Source organism: Balaenoptera acutorostrata, chromosome 8 (genome assembly GCF_949987535.1).
Source record: "Balaenoptera acutorostrata chromosome 8, mBalAcu1.1, whole genome shotgun sequence".
Taxonomy (NCBI): domain Eukaryota; kingdom Metazoa; phylum Chordata; class Mammalia; order Artiodactyla; family Balaenopteridae; genus Balaenoptera; species Balaenoptera acutorostrata.
In genome coordinates, this window is record NC_080071.1 from 12,362,100 (window position 1) to 12,381,802 (window position 19,703).

At 38.5% G+C, this 19,703-nt stretch overlaps 1 long non-coding RNA gene across 3 annotated transcripts in view; it reads right to left on the minus strand.

The window, feature by feature from the left end:
- LOC103005097 (uncharacterized) overlaps window positions 1-19,703 on the minus strand; it is a 228,767-nt gene that overhangs the window by 166,950 nt on the left and 42,114 nt on the right. For all 3 annotated transcript variants that reach the window (XR_451074.2, XR_009009113.1, XR_003623478.2), the window contains exon 3: window positions 9,718-9,819. This is a non-coding gene — a long non-coding RNA (uncharacterized LOC103005097). The remainder of the gene's footprint in view (window positions 1-9,717; window positions 9,820-19,703) is intronic.

Below are 19,703 nucleotides of genomic sequence, written 5' to 3' on the forward strand. Positions count from 1 at the left end.
TGTATGCAGAAAACTATAAGACAGTGATGAAAGAAATTAAAGATGATACCAACAGATGGAGAGATATACCATGTTCTTGGATTGGAAGAATCAATATTGTGAAAATGACTATACTACCCAAAGCAATCTACAGATTCAGTGCAATCTTTATCAAATTACCAATGGCATTTTTTACAGAACTAGAACAAAAAAATCTTAAAATTTGTATGGAGACACAAAAGACCCCAAATAGTCAAAGCAGTCTTGACGGAAAAAAACAGAGCTGGAGGAATCAGACTCCCTGACTTCAGACTATACTACAAAGCTACAGTAATCAAGACAATATGGTACTGGCACAAAAACAGAAATATACATCAATGGAACAGGATAGAAAGCCCAGCGATAAACCCACGCACCTATGGTCAACTAATCTCTGACAAAGGAGGCAAGGATATACAATGAAGAAAAGACAGTCTCTTCAATAAGTGGTGCTGGGAAAACTGGACAGCTACATGGAAAAGAATGAAATTAGAACACTCCCTAACACCATACACAAAAATAAACTCAAAATGGATTAGAGACCTAAATGTAAGACCGGACACTATAAAACTCTTAGAGGAAAACATAGGAAGAACACTCTTTGACATAAATCACAGCAAGATATTTTTTGACCCACCTCCTAGAGTAATGGAAGTAAAAACAAAAGTAAATAAATGTGACCTACTTAAACTTAAAAGCTTTTGCACAGCAAAGGAAACCATAAACAAGACGAAAAGACAACCCTCAGAATGGGAGAAACTATTTGCAAATGAAACAATGGAGAAAGGATTAATCTCCAAAATATATAAACAGTTCATGCAGCTCAATATTAAAAAAACAAACAGCCCAATTCAAAAATGGGCAGAAGACCTAAATAGACATTTCTCCAAAGAAGACATACAGATGGCCAAGAAGCACATGAAAAGCTGCTCAACATCACTAATTATTAGAGAAATGCAAATCAAAACTACAATGAGGTATCACCTCACACCAGTTAGAATGGGCATCATCAGAAAATCTACAAACAACAAATGCTGGAGAGGGTGTGGAGAAAAGGGAACCCTCTTGCACTGTTGGTGGGAATGTAAATTGATACAGCCACTATGGAGAACAGTATGGAGGTTCCTTAAGGAACTAAAAATAGAATTACCATATGACCCAGCAATCCCACTACTGGGCATATACCCAGAGAAAACCATAATTCAAAAAGACACATGCGGGCTTCCCTCGTGGCACAGTGGTTGAGAATCTGCCTGCCAATGCAGGGGACACGGGTTCAAGCCCTGGTCTGGGAAGATCCCACATGCCGCGGAGCAACTAGGCCCGTGAGCCACAACTACTGAGCCTGCGTGTCTGGAGCCTGTGCTCCACAACAAGAGAGGCCGCGATAATGAGAGGCCTGCGAACCGCGATGAAGAGTGGCCCCCACTTGCCACAACTAGAGAAAGCCCTCGCACAGAAACAAAGACCCAACACAGCCATAAATAAATAAATAAATAAAATAAATTAAAAAAAAAAAAAAGACACATGCACCCCAATGTTCATTGCAGCACTACTTACAATAGCCAGGTCATGGAAGCAACCTAAATGCCCATCGACAGACGAATGGTTAAAGGAGATGTGGTACATATATGCAATGGAATATTTCTCAGCCATAAAAAGGAACGAAATTGGGTCATTTGTAGTGACTTGGATGGATCTAGAGACTGTCATACAGAGTGAAGTAAGTCAGAAAGAGAAAAACAAATATCATATATTAAGGCATAGATGTGGAACCTAGAAAATGGTACAGATGAACCGGTTTGCAGGGCAGAAATTGAGACACAGATGTAGAGAACAAACGTATGGACACCAAGGGGGGAAAGCGGCAGGGTGTTGGGGGAATGGTGAGATGAATTGGGAGATTGGGATTGACATGTACACACTGATGTGTATAAAATGGATGAATAATAAGAAAACAAATAAAGAAACATTAAAAAAAAAAAAGTCTTAATGAACGCAGACCAGGTTCAAAGAAGGCTGCTAAAATGCTCAGGAAGCCAGAAGGTCATGTATAAAAAAGGAACTCCAAATCTGAGGTTCTACCAACAGAGACTAAACCTTAGAAGTGTTGAACCTGGAAATATGAATATGGAGAAAGTATACCAAACACATTGACAAAATTATAAAATATGAAAGTGGACTTACTGATTAAATTTTGGCATACTAGCATGGGTGGGATACCCCTTGAGGCTTGAAAGAGATCATTTAATACATAGAAGGCAATGTTTGTCATAGCAATAATGAATACATAGAACTTGTTAAATCAAAAAAATAAAAATAATCTAACTTCAAGAAGGTAATAATGGATTATTAGATTAAAGCATCAGAGCAGGTTATTTGGACAAAAGAAAGAAGTTTAACTTAATGATGACAGTACAGATAGCAACTTTAACGCATGTCTCTTGGTTTCATTATAAGGAAGTTGGACTGAATTGTCCATCAATCTGATCTAGTAAGGCAATTTGTCCATTTTTTTTGTATTAGTCAATTTGGTAAAAATCTATTTTAATAAAATTTAAAATTAAAGTACATATGCATATAGAAAAGTGAACAAATCAAAGTGACAGTTGGATGAATTAGTACAAAGCTAACACACTCACATAACTACCTCCTATGTCAAGAAATAGAACATTATGGGACTTCCCTCGTGGCACAGTGGTTAAGAATCCGCCTGCCAATGCAGGGGACAAGGGTTTGATCCCTGATCTGGGAAGATCCCACATGCCGCAGAGCAACTAAGCCCGTGCACCACAACTACTGAGCCTGCTCTCTAGAGCCCGCGAGCCACACCTACTGAGCCCACATGCCACAACTACTGAAGCCCGGGTGCCTAGAGCCCGTGCTCTGCAACAAGAGAAGCCACCGCAGTGAGAAGCCCGCGCACCGCAACAAAGAGTAGCCCCCGCTCGGCCGCGCGCAGAAGCAAAAACCCAGCGCAGCCAAAAATTAATTTAAAAATCAATTAATTAATTTTAAAAAAAGAAAGAAATAGAACATTATGAGCATCCCAGAAGCCCCAGTGGACACTTTCCCACTCACTAACCCCTTCCTCCTCCGCAAAGGTGATCACTCTCAAAACCTTCAGCATCATAGATTAGGCCAGCCTGCTTTTGAGCTTTTAAAAACAGCAATCATAAGGTACATATTGTTTTCTATCTGGCTTCTTGACGTTATGCTTGTGAGATTCATTCATACTGTTGCGCGCAGTGGTAGTGTATTCATTTTCATTGCTGATTAATATTCATTTATTTGAATATACCACAATTTATTTATCCATTTCAATTATGGACCTTTGGGTTGTTTCTACTTCGGGGCTGTTATGAACGAAGCTGCTATTGCTATTTTGTACGTGCACATATGGATGACTGTCTGTTGAGCATATACCTAGGAATGGAATTGCTGGGGCATATAGGTTATGCCTGTAAAAGTCAAATACTGGAAACACAGGAAAATTGCGCAAGCCTCCTTCCCCACATCAACTCCTTGTTTTCTACATATTGGAAAGTGTAGCTTTTCTGCCAAATGAGCCAAATGTTGCTCCCGGGTCAATCCTAAGAAGAAAAACACGTTTTGAAAGCTGCTGGGTGTTGTGGCTTGTTGAGCAGTTTCAGACCCTTGGAATTTAGTAACTCTGTGGAGAGCTTGCTGCTTTCATGCCCCTTGCCTTCCTCAGATCACAGGATTTGCTTTCACACTTGGATAAACCTACTTCTCATTAGCAGCTTAAGAAATATTTTCTATGCATCCAGAATTTGTAATGTCTAGAAGTGGACTTCAATACTCTTTTCTTTGCCAACAGATACTGCTATCTAACGAAGGATGAATTTCAAGGACCCAAGACTTGAGGTAGGGTTGGCTGCCACACTGCTTTATTAATGCTAGATGATCAGACATCTGTAAATAGTACATACTGTACCCTGCACCCAGTCAAGGGTTTATAGTAGGAGGTATGGGTGCCACCTTGTCAATGACTGAATGTATCCATAACAGAAGTGCTGCTTTTTAAATTTAACATCCTTAAAAACGGACTGAGTTGACACCTCCAGTTGGGTATATCTGACTCCTGCAAGGTTGATATGATTTGAGAGTCCACAGAGAGTTCATTTAGCCTTCACATTGTGAGTGTTTAAGATATAGAAATGTATTGCCAAATTTAATCTCACATCTGTGATTTCTGAGCATGTGTGAAATGCTTTATATGTATTATCTCTTTCAATTTTCCAAGCAATCCTATGAGTTAGATACTACTAGTCTCTCTTCTCTTAGATGGGACAATGGAGACTTGTAGAGCTTAGGTATCCTTCCCAATGATAAGTAAGTGGCATCAGTTGGTGGCAGAATCAGAACTCAAACCCAAGTTTTACGGACTGCTACTGAAATTGTGAACCACTTTATGTACCGTCTCCCTGCTCTTGGTTCCCTACTGGACTGTTACGGTTTTTCCCCTGTGATAAATCTAATCTTGCTTCTTGGTTAAAAACTTGGCAGAATTTAGGTCTCTCCCATGACTGTCATTTACCACATTCATCATTTCTGTCTTCCTTAGAGCATTGCCTCAGAACTCTCTCAGCCTAAAAGGTTGACAACCCTTCTGTTCCCAATTCCGTCAGATTATAGTTTGGCACTTTTGTGCAAGGGCATATTCTGTACATCAGTTTGTCTCTAAAGGCTTCTGTTTATTGGCTGATATTTTAAGGCTAGGGCCTCTTGAGGAATGATGCCACAAACTATAGCATGTTAATATTTGCCGTAACAGAGATATTTTCATAATTCCTCTTAATACCTGAGAATGGGGTATGATGTTAAGTGGAAAAAACAGAACATAAAGTAGCAGACAACAGCTAATTCCAATATAGAGTTATATGCCTGCACATTAATAAAGATTAGAAGATAATTTTCACAAGGCTGGTATTAAGTGTTTATTATATTCTTCGTTGTGTGCCACGTTGCTTAAGTCAATAGAACTAGTAAATAATAGATTGACTTGGAAAAGTGATGTAACAATAATTGAAGGCGAATATAACCAAGGATCATAAGGGAGAATTAGACTAAATACCTTTTTTCTGGATCACACTTTACAGTTTTAAAATGTATTTGCATTTATTTTCCTATTTGAGCCTCATAACACACTAGGAAATAAGAAACAGGGATTATCTGTCTCATTTTACAGACAGAGCATCTGAGGCTCAGAGAAGTTGTTTGACTTGCCCTAGGTCACCAGTGATGGGACAAAGATTCATGCCCAGACTTCCTGACTCCAAGTTAAATTTCCTCTCATCATATCACATTGCTTTCTTTCACCAGAGGGCAGAACCACCAGCATTAGCTACACAGCAGTAAGTCCATTTATCATGTGATGTCCATTAAAATCTAAAATCGACGTTTCTGAACCACATCTTCAAAGTCATCTTCATCTAAGAAATTCTGGTCAGTTTCACACCTCTAAACTAAGTGAACGATATCCCAACTCAATAAATTATATAAGTTGTGGAGATAAAAAGATATAATGTGACCTGAATCCAATCTTCCTTAATCCATCCTTTTGGGCAATAAAAATAGGATCTCAAGTATATGGTAGGTTTCACCTTTATTTAAAAAAAATTATTTTAAAGTTTTTTAATTGCAGTAAAATACACATAACATTTATCATCTTAATAATTTTTAAGTGTTCAGTTCAGTAGTGTTAAGTACATTTACCTTGCTGTGCAATTAATCTCCAGAACTCTTTTCATTTTGCAAAACTGAAAATCTATATCCATTAAACAACAATCTCCAGTCTCCCCTCTCCCAGCTTCTAGCGACCACCATTGTACTTTCTGTCTCTATGAATCTGGCTATTCTAGGTACCTCATATAAGTGGAATCATAGGGTATTTGTCTTTTGGGGACTGGTTATTTCACTTAGCCTAATGTCCTTAAAATTCATCCACTGTGACATGTGTCAGAATTTCCTTCTTTCTTAAGGCTGAATAGTATTCCATTGTTTGTATGTACCACATTTTGCTTATCCATTTGTCTATTGATGGGCACTTGGCTTGCTTCCACTTTTTTGCTATTGTGAATACTGCTGTTATGAATATGGGTGTACAAATATCTCTTTGAGACCCTGCTTTCAATTCTTTTTGGTATATATCCAGAAGTGGAATTACTGGATCATATGGTAATTCTATTTTCAATTTTTTGAGGATCCACCGCACACTTTTTCATAGAGTTTGCACCATTTTACAGTCCTACCAGCAGTGCACAAGGGTTCTAATTTCTCCACATCCTCACCAGTACTTGGTATGTTCTGTTTTTGGGGTTTTTGTTTTTTTTTTCTCTTTACAGTAACCATCCTAACAGGCGTGAAATGGTATCTCATAGTTTTGATTTGCTTTTCCCTGATAATTAGTGATGTCTTTTCATGTGTTTTTTGGCCTTTGGAGAAGTGTATTACTCAAGTACTTTTGTTGTTGATGTTCTTGCTGAGTTATAGGAGTTCTTTATATATTCTGGACATAACTCCTTACCAGATATATATAGATATATAGATATAGATATAGATATAGATATAGATATAGATAGATATAGATATCTATATCTATCTATATCTATATCTATATCTATATCTATATCTATATATATATGATCTCCTTAGGAGCAACCACCTTTCTAAAAGGCAGCACTACTCCTGTCTACCCCCACTCCTAACATCCCCACTCCACACGTCCACACGCATTTCAGCCACCACCTACACAAATGCACACTATCTTATATAAAGATAGTTTATATAAGATAGTTATATAAATATATAGTTATTTATATAACTATCTTATATAAACTATCTTTATATAAGATAGTTCCAAATCTTATATATATATATAATATATATTCTCCCATTGGGTTGGTTGCCTTTTCACTCTGTGGATTGTGTCCTTTGATGTACAAAGTTTTAAATTTTGATGTAGTCTCCTTCTTCTTCATCAGTTTTAGGCTTGTGGGCCCTTTGAGAAATCAACGAAATAAATAGACTGTCTCCCAAGGAAAACAAAACATATGTATGCATTCCAATGAAGTTTCATGTAGCATCTCATGAGGTTTTCTGATTCCCTGGCATCCATCTGGGAAGCTCCAGGGAAGTTTTTGTCACTTGACTGCTCAGTCTATGATGACTGGGCTAGGATTAGGGACAGATGCTGGGTGCTGGGGAGACAGCTCCTATTCCGTGATTTGAATCCCGACATGCTAGTCCCTTCTATTTCCTCTGGTGGAGGAAAATTAGCTCTGCAGTTCCTGCAGTGACAGGCATTTAACTAGACTGGCAGAATGGAAGGTGTGCATTTGTGTAGGTGGTGGCTGAAATGCAAGTGCACGTGTGGAGTGGGGATGTTAGGAGCGGGTGTAGACAGGAGTAGTGCTGCCTTTTAGAAAGGTGGTTGCTCCTGAGGAGATGTATCAGTCAAGGTCCATCCAGAAAAATGGAAACTACTGTGAGCATTTAAAACAGAGGGAGTTCTGTTTTGTTTTGTTTTAATTGGGGTATAGTTGTTTTACAATGTTGTGTTAGTTTCTACTGTACAGCAAAGTGGAGTTCCCTGTGCTATACAGCAGGTTCTCATTAGTTATCTATTTCATACATGTTAGTTAGTGTATATATGTCAATCCCAATCTCCCAATTCATCTCACCCGCCCCCATCCCCCCCTTGGTGTCCATGCGTTTGTTCTCCACGTCTGTGTCTCTATTTCTGCCTTGCAAACAGGTTCATCTGTACCATTTTTCTAGATTCCACAAATATGCGTTAATATATGATATTTGTTTTTCTCTTTCTGACTTACTTCACTCTGTATGACAGCCTCTAGGTCCGTCCACATCTCTACAAATGACCCAATTTTGTTCCTTTTTTATGGCTGAGTAATATTCCATTGTATATATATGTACCACATCTTCTTTATCCATTTGTCTGTCGATGGGCATTTAGGTTGCTTCCATGTCCTGGCTATTGTAAATAGTGCTGCAATGAACATTGGGGTGTGTCTTTTTGAGTTATGGTTTTCTCTGGGTATATGCCCAGAAAACAGAGGGAGTTTAATTCAGGGAACTGGTTTCCTTGGAGATAGAAGAGGCTGAAAAAACAACCGAGGTACAGATTGTCAACTCAGAGTCCTGTCTAAAGCAAGAAAGTAGGGGGAAAATAGTCCAGAGCAGGAAGGAAAGAGGAGAGACACACTGGCTTCGTCCTTCCTCCAGTCAGTGTCTCCCATTGGCTGAACCCAGCCAGAAGCCAACTGATCTGGGAAACAGAGCAGAGTGGGTGGGGGAAGGGCAGGGAATCAATCTAAGACAAACGGGCCCAGGAGGGCAAGGTATACTTGGGACACCTGTGCTGTGGGGCAGTCTAACAATCCTCTTTTGCTTTATTTGGAAAATCTCTGCTGTTTTTTGTGCATGTCATCTGCTAGGCTTGGCAGTGCCCCTTGAAATCTGCTGACTCAGCTTCATGAATTAGGCTGCTATTAGTTGGAAGGGATATGACTGTCCTAAGGTTTGTCCAAGGCTGTGAAAATTTGGGACTAGGGTAGATAGTGTGGATGGAAGACATAGGAGGAGGGAGCAGCCCAGTGGCCAAACATGGCTTTGGCTGAACAAGCAATCAGGTAATTTACAGAAACAAGCTTGGCTTGTTGGTTAGGGAAGGTCAAGAACAGGGTGCCTTGTGACAATGCATCCAAGGAGGGCAGAGTGGGAATTTTAATATGTCATTTTGAAATGTTTCTTCTTCTGCACACAATGAAGACAAGACTCATTTTTCATTTTACATCCTTACGTGTACATTTCCTTCCGTATATAGCCCTTAAATAGGCTGAGCCCCAATGACTTACAGAAAAACACTACAAAAATCATTATACTTCTAGAAGATTATAGGGAGTGGACAGAAGTGATAAGAAGGGAAACAGAAGAGAAAGAGAAAACAGAAAAAAAAAAAGCTAAGGGAGAGAGCAAAGTATAAGAGAAAGGGGAAGAGATAGACAGAGAGTCGAGGCATTCCAGAGAATAAAAATGAGAGCTAGTTTTCCCTCTGCTGCTTGCCATGTCTTATGAGGAAAAACATGCAGTGATCAGTGTTTCAGTAGAACCAAAACACATCTTTTTGTTGTAGTGACACCTCCCCAGCACAAGGATATTTGGGATCTTGCATTTAGACTTTCAGTCCTTTATTTTTTCCCACCAGGAAGTTATCATTCTTTTTACATGATTGCCCCAAACTCACTTTAAGTATAAAATTAAGCACTGCAAAGAAATCTGACATCAGTTACATATTACATGGGAATTTTTATTTATTTACTTCCTTTTTCTTCAATAAAATCTCTTTTCCCTCTAGTTGGGCAGTTCTATTTTCTGTTTGTTCTGTGGTAATAGGAGAGAAATCTTGAACTACGTTCTCTTGAGCAGAAAAAGTGACTTCCATCTTGGGGTGTGAGCTGAAATTGGCCTTTTCACCCCAGTGTAGAAACACAGGCCTTAAGGTTTAACTCTGGGAGTTAAACATCCTTTCTGGGGAATCCTGGTGGGAGTAGCAGTTTAGGGCTATTTCCCACACACTACTGCGTGGATTACATATGTACCAGTAAAAAAGAAATTCCAAGAGCACAGTTTGACTGCTGTTTCCACACTACTTACTTGAGGGTCTTCTCCTCTCAATCCCATCGGCTAATCTTGGTGAACATTTGCTGAAACTTCCCTTGAAGAATGAGCTGATCAAAGTCTCCTTGGTCTGTTCTCCTGCAAGGAGATTTTTGGAGAGACAAGGTGAGGGACACTCAACCACAAATGTAACCTTTCTACAACCTGAGCCTGACTCTTACCTATTGATTTAATCTTTGTGGGAGGAGAGTGGGAGTAGGAAGACTCTGGTGGCCTGAAAATGACAAAGCGCTGAGAGCCACCGGGAGATCCCTACTGTGGCAATGGCTCTGACTGTGTGTTTAGCAGCACATGTCGGATTAGCAGGTTCCAATGGTTTGTATGAGGCCTGGGCTTTCTGCAGAGGAGCCCCTGCTGAGAGAACAGCTGAAGTTCGCCTCCAGGATCTGAGAGCAAGCTTGTTTAGGTTAAGGTTTCAAAGCACTGGCTTTTATTACATTTTAATGATCAGAGTCATATTTTATTCATGGAGCTCAAGCTGAGCACCCTGGAGTTAGTAAAGCACAAGGTTTCTATTTTACATTCAGGCCAGCCTATGGAAAAGTTTGAAATCGAAGGGAAATGTTGGGATAGAGTATCCTTATCATAAAGAAACATAAAGGATTTGCTGAACAGTGATGATAAAATACGTAGGATAACATACTTATAAAGACTTCAACAGTTTTTGTTGAATATTTCATAAGGTACATCTCATTTGCTAGAGACCTAACCTCTCATGAACTTGCAAATATTTTCAGACCTTCACAATATATCAAAACCTCTGGTAGAAATAGAACTCTCCCTGGAATTTCTCTCCAACTGTGAAAGTTTTAGAACAGGCTGTATTTTACCTTTTCCTTTTTGAAAGAGAGAGAGAGAGAGAGAGAGAAGGATTGTGTTGTGTTCCATTCCTACATATAATGTGGAGAAGATTGAGGGAGGTTCTAGTTCATTTTGTAGGAAAGAATGAAGAAGAATTTAATTTCCTCTTTACTCTGCTGCTAGATGCAAGTAATGATAGAGGGTGATTATCTTTTTATGTTTCTGAAGCATTTTCCCATGAAAGTCATTTTCAAAGAAACAGCAAGTAATCCTGGTAATTTAGAGTGTGTTCGAGGCACTTTCAAAGTGACCTCTGTATTTTGGGGGAGATTAGGACAAGACCCACGGAGGGTGAGACTCAGATGTATAATTGGCATCTGGTTGTGAAAGATTTACCTGTAAATCCACCTTGAACTCTCTGCCCAAAAGACAAAGCCCTAAGTGTAGCCAATGTTCATTTTTTTCTTTCTTTTTTACTTTTTGCAGCTGTTCTTAAAGATCAAAGGACACCTCTGGAAGGAGACCCACAGGTGAATGGTGATAACAGCTGCTCAACACCAATTCAGCACCATCAGTTTTCCATGATCTGCCTCAAATAAGGGTCTAAGTCCTGTGTATTTAGCATGTTCCCTATAACTACAGAGTGAATAAATGAATGAGGAGAAGAGAAGAGCTTATGAATAAAATACTTCCTAATAGCAGGATAATCCAAAAGCCATTTTTCTTGGACATTGCAAAGAATTACCCTTTTTTTCTGTTATAGACTTACTTCCTTAATTACATTTCGCTTGGGTTAATACTGAAATTCATGTTTTTTAGTGCTTTCACACAAATTATGTGAATTTACAAGCTTAGAGGGAACTGAATAGCAAGGAGACATCAAGAGTAAACTAAAAATGTTCCAGTAATAATTCTTAAGTGGGTAATCCAGTTAATTTTTCTAAATGCCAGCATGTGTTACCTATGTATTTCACCAACTCCTGCTCCCTCCCAAACATTTGGACTTCAGTGGAAGGAGCTACCTCTCATGTGTGTCTTGCACATTGTCAATGCTTTGTCCAATAAAAGGAGGGGTTTAGTTACAAATGTTTTCAAACTACTTTTTGTAGACTCCTTTATTCTTGAAACACTGCAATTCTGCAAATTCATCTATTTAGGTGACAATAGGTCCCATTCTTAAGTTTCAGTTTTCTTCTTTGTGATTTGGAAATAAACACGTTGTTGTAAGGATTAAAGGAGATAATTCACATAAAGAGATTTGAATAGTTCTTGGCTCCCTATAAACACCTAACAGTATTGGGTATCTTCATTATTACTATTGTTATATGCTCTATAGAGTAAATTAGCATGGATTTTGGCTCTCCTATAAAACCATTAGTGGTTGGGATATCTTCATTGATACTGAGCACACAGGATAGTCCTTCACAAACTTTTTGCCACTTAAAAACTTTCCATGTTCTTTTAGCACACTAAATGAACTCCTTTCCTTAACTAATTAAAAAAATTAATCAAAGATGCTTAACTGCCAGTTGGAGCTTCTGACTGACAAGACATAATCAGTGCTATAATAAATTGATATAATTCCAGCTGTTCGGCATATTAATACTTACTTTCCTTTAGCCTTTAAAAACTATGACTTATCTTAGCTCAAAGATCCTCATTATTACCTAGTGTATATATAGCCATATTTAAAGACCAGAGTTCAGCTGCCAGTTTGTATTTCTCTAGGGCAGAATGTTGGACAGAAAAGGGTATAGCAATAAGTAATTCAACTATTTTATTTAAAGACACAGAACTTGAGGCCCAGAGGGGTCATGTGACTTCTAATGTTAGAGGCGGGGTTAGGACTAGGATCAGATCTTCTAATGCCAGTACAATTGTCCCTTGGTATCTGCAGGGGATTGGTTCCAGGAGTCCCCTCGAATGCCAGAAGTCCATTATATAAAATGGCATACATAGTACAATGAAAACAGTTGACTCTTCATATCCACGAGTTTCACATCCATGGATATAGAGGGCCAACTGTACTATACTTTTCCCCATGTACCACATGAATGTCCACATAAAAGGAAACTAAATCATCCTTTGATGTTTTAGTGCATTTTTATTCAGAAGGTTGAGAATTAAGGTTCTTTGCCCATAGTAAAGATAATAGCCAACAATGACTGAGTAGTTCCTATGTATAGTCACAATGCTAAGTGCTTTATATGTATAATCTCATTAAACATTAATAGTGATTTTGTAAGGTAGGTACTATCATTATCTCTATTTTACAGCTGGGAAAGTCAGGCTCAGAGAGATTAAGAACTCAGGTTGTAAATTGTGAGCCGAGATTCCCAATGAGGCGGCCATGACTCTAGACCAGCCCAGGTTCTCCTCTTTGACCCCTCCATGGAACTGCCTCCACCACCTGATCCCTGCACGAAAGAGATGGAAGACAATGTTTGGCGTCTATGGCTGCTTACCTCAGGAACTTTGGACAATTATGTACATAAAGGCAGAGTCATGTATTCCAGGCTGGAAAACCCAAGAAACTTTGATTTATCCCCTGTTCATAGACTGCATTCTTAGCCCAAGCTACTTGTCTTGTGAGGGTAGTCATGGCTTAATGGAAGCCCAGGGAAAAGATGGCTCCATCAGTGAAAATCCTTCATTACCCCTGCACATTTAACTGACAAATTTAACCATTCAGGAAGCAAGAAGGGGGACTAGAGAGACCATAAAATTACACAAATAGCAGTCAAAAAGCCTATGTCCGTGCATCTCTTTATTTACGAGAATCCATCTAATACTTTACTCTTGCCAGACACTTTTCCTTCATGAATTGCTTTTGCATGTTCTTTGTCCATCTTTCACTTGAGTGATTCTTAAATTGGTTTGCAGGAACTCTTTACATACTAAGCCTATTAATCCTTGGGTTGTCATAAATGTACAGCTATTTTTCTATCTGTTGATTGCTTTATAATTTTATTCATTCTTTACACATGAAATTGTTATAGTTTTACGTAGTGAAATCAATCAATCCTTTTATTTATTATTTCTTCTTTGAGTATGCTAGAAGGTACACTCCCATCCTAAGAATATATTAATATTCACACATATTTTTTCTATTGTTTTTATAGTGTCTCTTTTGTACTTTTAAAACTTTAATCAAATTGGAATTGTGTTTGGTGTTTGGTATAAAATGGAAAGACTTCCCTATTTTTCCCAAAGTTTTAGTCTTTTAATCCACCCATTTGGTGAATAATCCACCCCTTCTCTATTTATTTGAAATATTCTAATTTCTGATTTATACAACAACTTCTGCAATTTCTATGGTGTTTCATCAATACATTTCTTCATCTGTGTTATACTAGTTTCAATTATTGTTGGGTATACACTTGATTTACTTATTTATGCAATACTGGACTAGGTTTCTAGTTTCTCTGTCCTTAGCCAATTACAAGAAGCAACCTCAAGGCTCTTAAAGGGAGCATGAGCACGTCAAGAAATGATTGTGATCAGCCTGACTAAAAGATGGGAGGCAGAAAACACTACAAAGTAGTCTTGAAAATTCAATCAAAGTTATTTGGGATTACTTAATGTAAGTCAAAACTCTTTAAAGATCTTAAACACCTCTGAGACTTTCACTAAGTGATTTATATTCATGAAGAACTCAGGTTATAAAAAATATTCATGGGAGTTCCCTGGTGGCCTAGTAGTTAGGTCTCTGCGCTTTCAATGCTGCGGCCCAGGTTCAGTCCCTGGTCAGGGAACTAAGATACCGGAAGCTGCGCAGCACGGCCAAAAAAAAAAAATTTTTTTTTTTCACATATTCACAGACTTAGAACCACTCTTTTGGACTAAACTGGGTCCTAGTGAAGAATGGAGAAAACTCAGACCCTGCTCTGCCAACTGCATTTTATGTAATAGATTTCAGTCCTTACTTATGATCAGTGCAAAATATAGAAGACGTAAACTGGAATCAAAATTTAAATCAGCTAACAAAATAGTTGCATCCATTATTTGGCAAGTGTGTATTTTTCTCTTTGGAAAACTGCTTGTGGGAACATTCAAATTTTGTAAAGATAACACTACAGAATGCATAACTACCTAAATAAACCATGTTATTTTAACCTAGGGTACAAATGGGACAGCTGGAAGCCTGAAAGAAATAACTCAGCTTTGACATGCCCATAACAACTAACTCTACCTTTTCTAAAAATTCTTCCCTCCTCTCTCTCCATCAGTGCAAGGTCTAAGGATAAGTAGCAACACCTGGTAGAGTTTGAGATGTTCTTACTCACAGTTGTGCACTTTTTCATTGCTCTGAGGAGAAATCTTGTAATAGCACTGAGAGAACAGTGGGCTAAAATGTTCATGTGGAAGAGGAAGAGGCCATGGACAGTTTTAGAGTTCTATTTTAAAATTGAAAAATAGTTTTCATTCCATAAAATATACAGATCTTACACGAACAGATTGATAAGTTTTGACAAATATGTAACCTGTGTAACCAACATCCAATCAAAATACAGAACATTTCTCTCACCCTAGAGAATTCCCTGTCATATCCAGTCAACCCTTTCTCACTAGACAGGCAAACACTCTTCTGATTTTCTAATATTACAGATCAGTTTTGCCTATTTTAATAATTCACATAAATGCAATCATATTATCGTATGTACTTTTTGGGGAAGAGAGGCTAGCTTCTCTCAGCCAAATGTTTTCCACATGCATCCATGTGGTTGCATGTGTCAATAATTTGTTCCTGTTTATTGCTGAGTAGTAGTTCATTGTATGAATATACCACCATTGTTTTATCCATTCACATGTTGATACACATTTGGGTTGTTTCTAGCTCAAAGGCTATTATCAATAAAGCTGCTATGAATATTGTACTTTTTTTTTGTGGACATGTGTTTTCATTTCTTTTGGGTAAATATCTGAGAGTAGACTTTCTGGGTCAAAGGGCAAATGTATGAACTGTCATCGTGATTTCCCATAGTTGTTGTAACACGTTAATGTCTAAACGGGTGTGTGTGAGAATTCATGTTTTGCACATCCCTCCCAATGTTTGGTATTGTCAAATTTAATTTTAGCCATTCTAATGGGTTTGAAGTAGTGTCTCATGGGAGTTATAAATGCACTTTCTTGATGACTAATGATGTTGAGCATATTTTCAGGTGCTTATTGGTTATTTTTATGTCTTCTTTTATGGAATGACTATTCAAGACTTTTGTCCTTTTAAAAGATTGGACTGTCATTTTATTGTTGATTTATGAGAAATCTTTATGTATTCTGGACACATGTCATTTATCAGATATATTGCAAATATTTTCCTCCTTCTGAGACTTGTTTTAAATTTTCTTAATGGCCATTTTAGGAACAGAACTTAAACATTTTGATGACATTTAAATTCTCAGTCCCTCCCATAGTTAATCCTTTTTGCATGTGTCAAGTCTAAGAACCCCTTGCCTACTTCAAGGTGATATTCCCTCATGTTTCTTTTAGTTTTGACTAGATGTATGATCCATCTCAGATTAACGTATACATATAGTATGAGTTAGGGATCCAGGTTTACATTTTTCCACATAAATATCTACTTACAGCAGCATTTATTGAAACTATTTCAATTTCCTGATTGAATTATTTTGGTGCCTGTGTAAAAATTGATTGTTAATGTGAGGGGCTGTTTCTGGATCTCTCTCTAGAACTCCAGACTCAGATATCCAAATGCCTTACTTGACGGTGCCACTTGGATATCTAATAGACATGTCAAGCTCATATCCCCAAACCGAATTCCTTCTTCCCCTTCAAACCTGTTCTACATGTGGCCTTCACCATCTCACTTTGTCATAATTCCATTCTTCTAATTATTCAGGGCAAAGATCTTGGCGTTATGGTGGATACTCTCTCTTGCACCTTATATTTCCAAAGTATGTAAGTCTACTTTCAAAAAACTCCAGAATCTGACCACTTCCGTAGCCACCATCATGACAATAGTGATCTCTGCTCCCACCCTTGCCCCTAGAGCCTACTTTCAAACAGCTGGAGTTTCAAGAACTTTTGAAAACTTAAGTCAAATCACTTCTCTGCTCAAAACATTCCAAGGACTTTCCCTTTGCACAGGAGAAAAGCCAAGGACCTGAAAATGGTCTCCATATCCTCCAAACCCTTCCTGGCCTCATCTCCTACCAGTCCCTTCTACTCTAACTCATCAACAGCCTCCCGGGCCCCAATGCTTGATGGCCCGTGGGTCCCACCTCAGGATCTTAACAGCTGCTGTTTCCTTTGCCTGGAATGCTTTTTCCCCTTAATTCTTCATGGTTTCCTCCCTCATTTCCTTCATGTCTTTGATCAAATTGTACCTTACCAGTGAGGTTTCACCTGACTATTAATTTAAAATCGTATTCCTCCCCAGCACTTATCACCTTTTAATATCTTACATAAAATTTATTTTCTTTGTTTATTGCCTGAATATAGCTCCAACTGGAATGTAAACTCTATGAGAGCAGGAATTTTTGTCTGTGTCCTGCTGTTTATTCAGCATCCTGGAACATAGTAGACACCCAATGGATATTTGTTAAATGGACAAATTAATTCCTTCCCACCAGGGGTTGCAAGGTGTTTTGGGGTATGGAAATAAAGACTCAGACTGAAACAAATTTGCTATTAATCTTGAGACTCTTAGTCAGAATCCCTTTTGGGTCTAATTTCTAAAAACTAAAATAGTAACAGAAAATCCAGGGATTAAAGTGAAAGTACAACATCCTTCCCACGGAGCCCCCTGTGCTCTGTTCCTGGAACAGAACTTGTCTCAGTTTAAGGAAGTGTAAGGCAGAAATGTACTGAACACATTTCAGAAATATTTTCAACTAAAACGATCAAAAATTTTAAGGTTTAATGCAGAATTATGCTTTAGTTACTTGCAAAATGCATCACATTTCCAAACAATGCTGCAAAACAAGGAGTTATTATTTGCATTGTATGCATATATGCATTGCATATATGGTTATATAGCTGCTGGATGCCAGGCCATATGCTTAGGACTTTGCATGTATTATTTAATTTAATTCTCACACTAATACTATAAGACTCTGGTACTAAAAGTACATACATTTTAGAGTTGAGGAACTTGAAACTTAAAGAGGTTAATTTGACTGCTGCCCATATATTTCCTCAGGATCATCACATTGAAAATAAGCTTTCTCTGAATTCTCAGTGCCCACTGCACAGTCAAGGGGCTCTTCAAACATCCTGTCCCATTAGAATGTGGCCAAATTCTAAGTCTATTGTTAAATCTATTGTTAAGTCTCTTGTTAGGGATTTTGTATTTGCTGCCAAATTTCTGACCCCAACTCCCCTCTATCAGAGAGTATATTGTGTAATAATATGAATAGCAACTCCAGTATTACCTTGCTACCATCCAACTACTCCAAAAGGAAAATCCCCTGGGTACTCTGAAGGCCATAGGAAGATTAATTTTCACCCACAGATCTCCAGACTCGCATACAGTTGGAAAAGATGCATGAGTTTCAAGTAAGAGAGAGAGAAAAAAAAAATCCAAAGACATCTTTCTAGTCCAGGTGTGCTATCTTTAGGATTTATAATAATGGCTCCTCCCCATACCCCCGACCACAAATGCACATAAGCAAAGAGATAAATTGCACTTGATCTTAGAAACAGTTCCAGGAGTTACAAGAAAGATGCTGGGCATTGTGAGATTAAGCAAATGTGCCCTCTGTGAAAGGAGAAGTTAACCTCAGGTTTGGGTGCTCTTGAAAGCTGCTGAACCACCCCTGGGAATTTCAATGCCGTGATGCTCTTGTTGGCACCCTGATAATACCTTTTTCTGATGTTTGCAGTCTTGAGTTACTTTGCCCACCACTACAGGTAGGCCTGTCTTTGGAATCTGTAAATCTGCTTCCACGTGAGGAGAATAGAAACCTATCCATTTGGTTCATGACTTCCAATGATCTCCAATTTCTTCCCAAAGTCCCAGAAATGGGCTCATGCTTTGTTTTCCCAGACCCAGTTTCTCCCTGACCCTTATGCCAGAAACTGTAACATTGGTTTAACTCTTTCCATCAGTTTCTTCCTTTCTTCCCATTTCTTTCCACTCCTTGTCCCTCCTAGGTTAGTCGCTGAAATTCAGTTCCTGTGGCAACACAGTTTCTGTGACTTTTCCTGTGTCTTCCTCAGGTTACCTGGTGTCTGCTTGGCCCTTAGTTTCTGGCTGTTCACTGGGAGGTCATTCCATCACACACATTCAGTTATGAAACATGAGTAGGGTGTGGAGAAGGCACGAGATCAAGGCATCCATGTAATCATGGCACAGAGATGGGACTTAGGCTCTGCAGCACAGGCTGCAGCTCACATGGAGCCCAAAGAAATAACTGGCCTGATGGGAGCGATGGGTTTGTACTGTGGAATAGTGAGAAAGGACTCCAGTGGGGACAGGGCTTGATTTTAGAGAGCCTCAGCAGTTAGACTGAGCAATTTTATATTTGACGAAATAGGCAGAACCGTTGGAAATGCTCGTGCACAGGGGTAAAAGGATGAAAGCAAAGATTTTAAAAGATTAGTCTGGCTATTACGGTAGGTTGGATGAATTGGAGGCAGAGAGACTGCATTTAGGAAGGTTTCAGAGCAACAAAAGAATGAAAAGCCACAGACCACGCTTATAAGAATGGACAGTAAGAGGCAAAACCAAGGAATCCTTTGAAGGAAGAACAAACGAGATGGTGACAGACAGCATTTATATTCACAAAGCTAAACAGCTGGGAGAAGAGGGAGACATGTAGTTGAAAACCCAGATATTCTCAATTACGTATTCAGTTCTTATGTTAGATGAGCCACACATCCACATTTTAAAAATGTTCTTTGTTTTCTGATACTTGATGGCTATTTTGTAGACTCAAACATGCCATGTATGCTCAGGGTCAATAATATTCAAAAACAAGCTAATAAATTTTGACTAGATTCAAGAGCTAGTCAGTGTGATACTAAATTGTAAGGATAGTTTGGATAGAGCCCTAAATAAACTTTAGGAATTAAAGATTAAAAATGATTTTATAATGTCTTTCTATCATGAGTACTCCTGGAATGACCTGCTTGCCTCCACTCACCTGGGAATAATATACAGGGGACCATTAACAAAAAATGTGAATTTTATATATTTA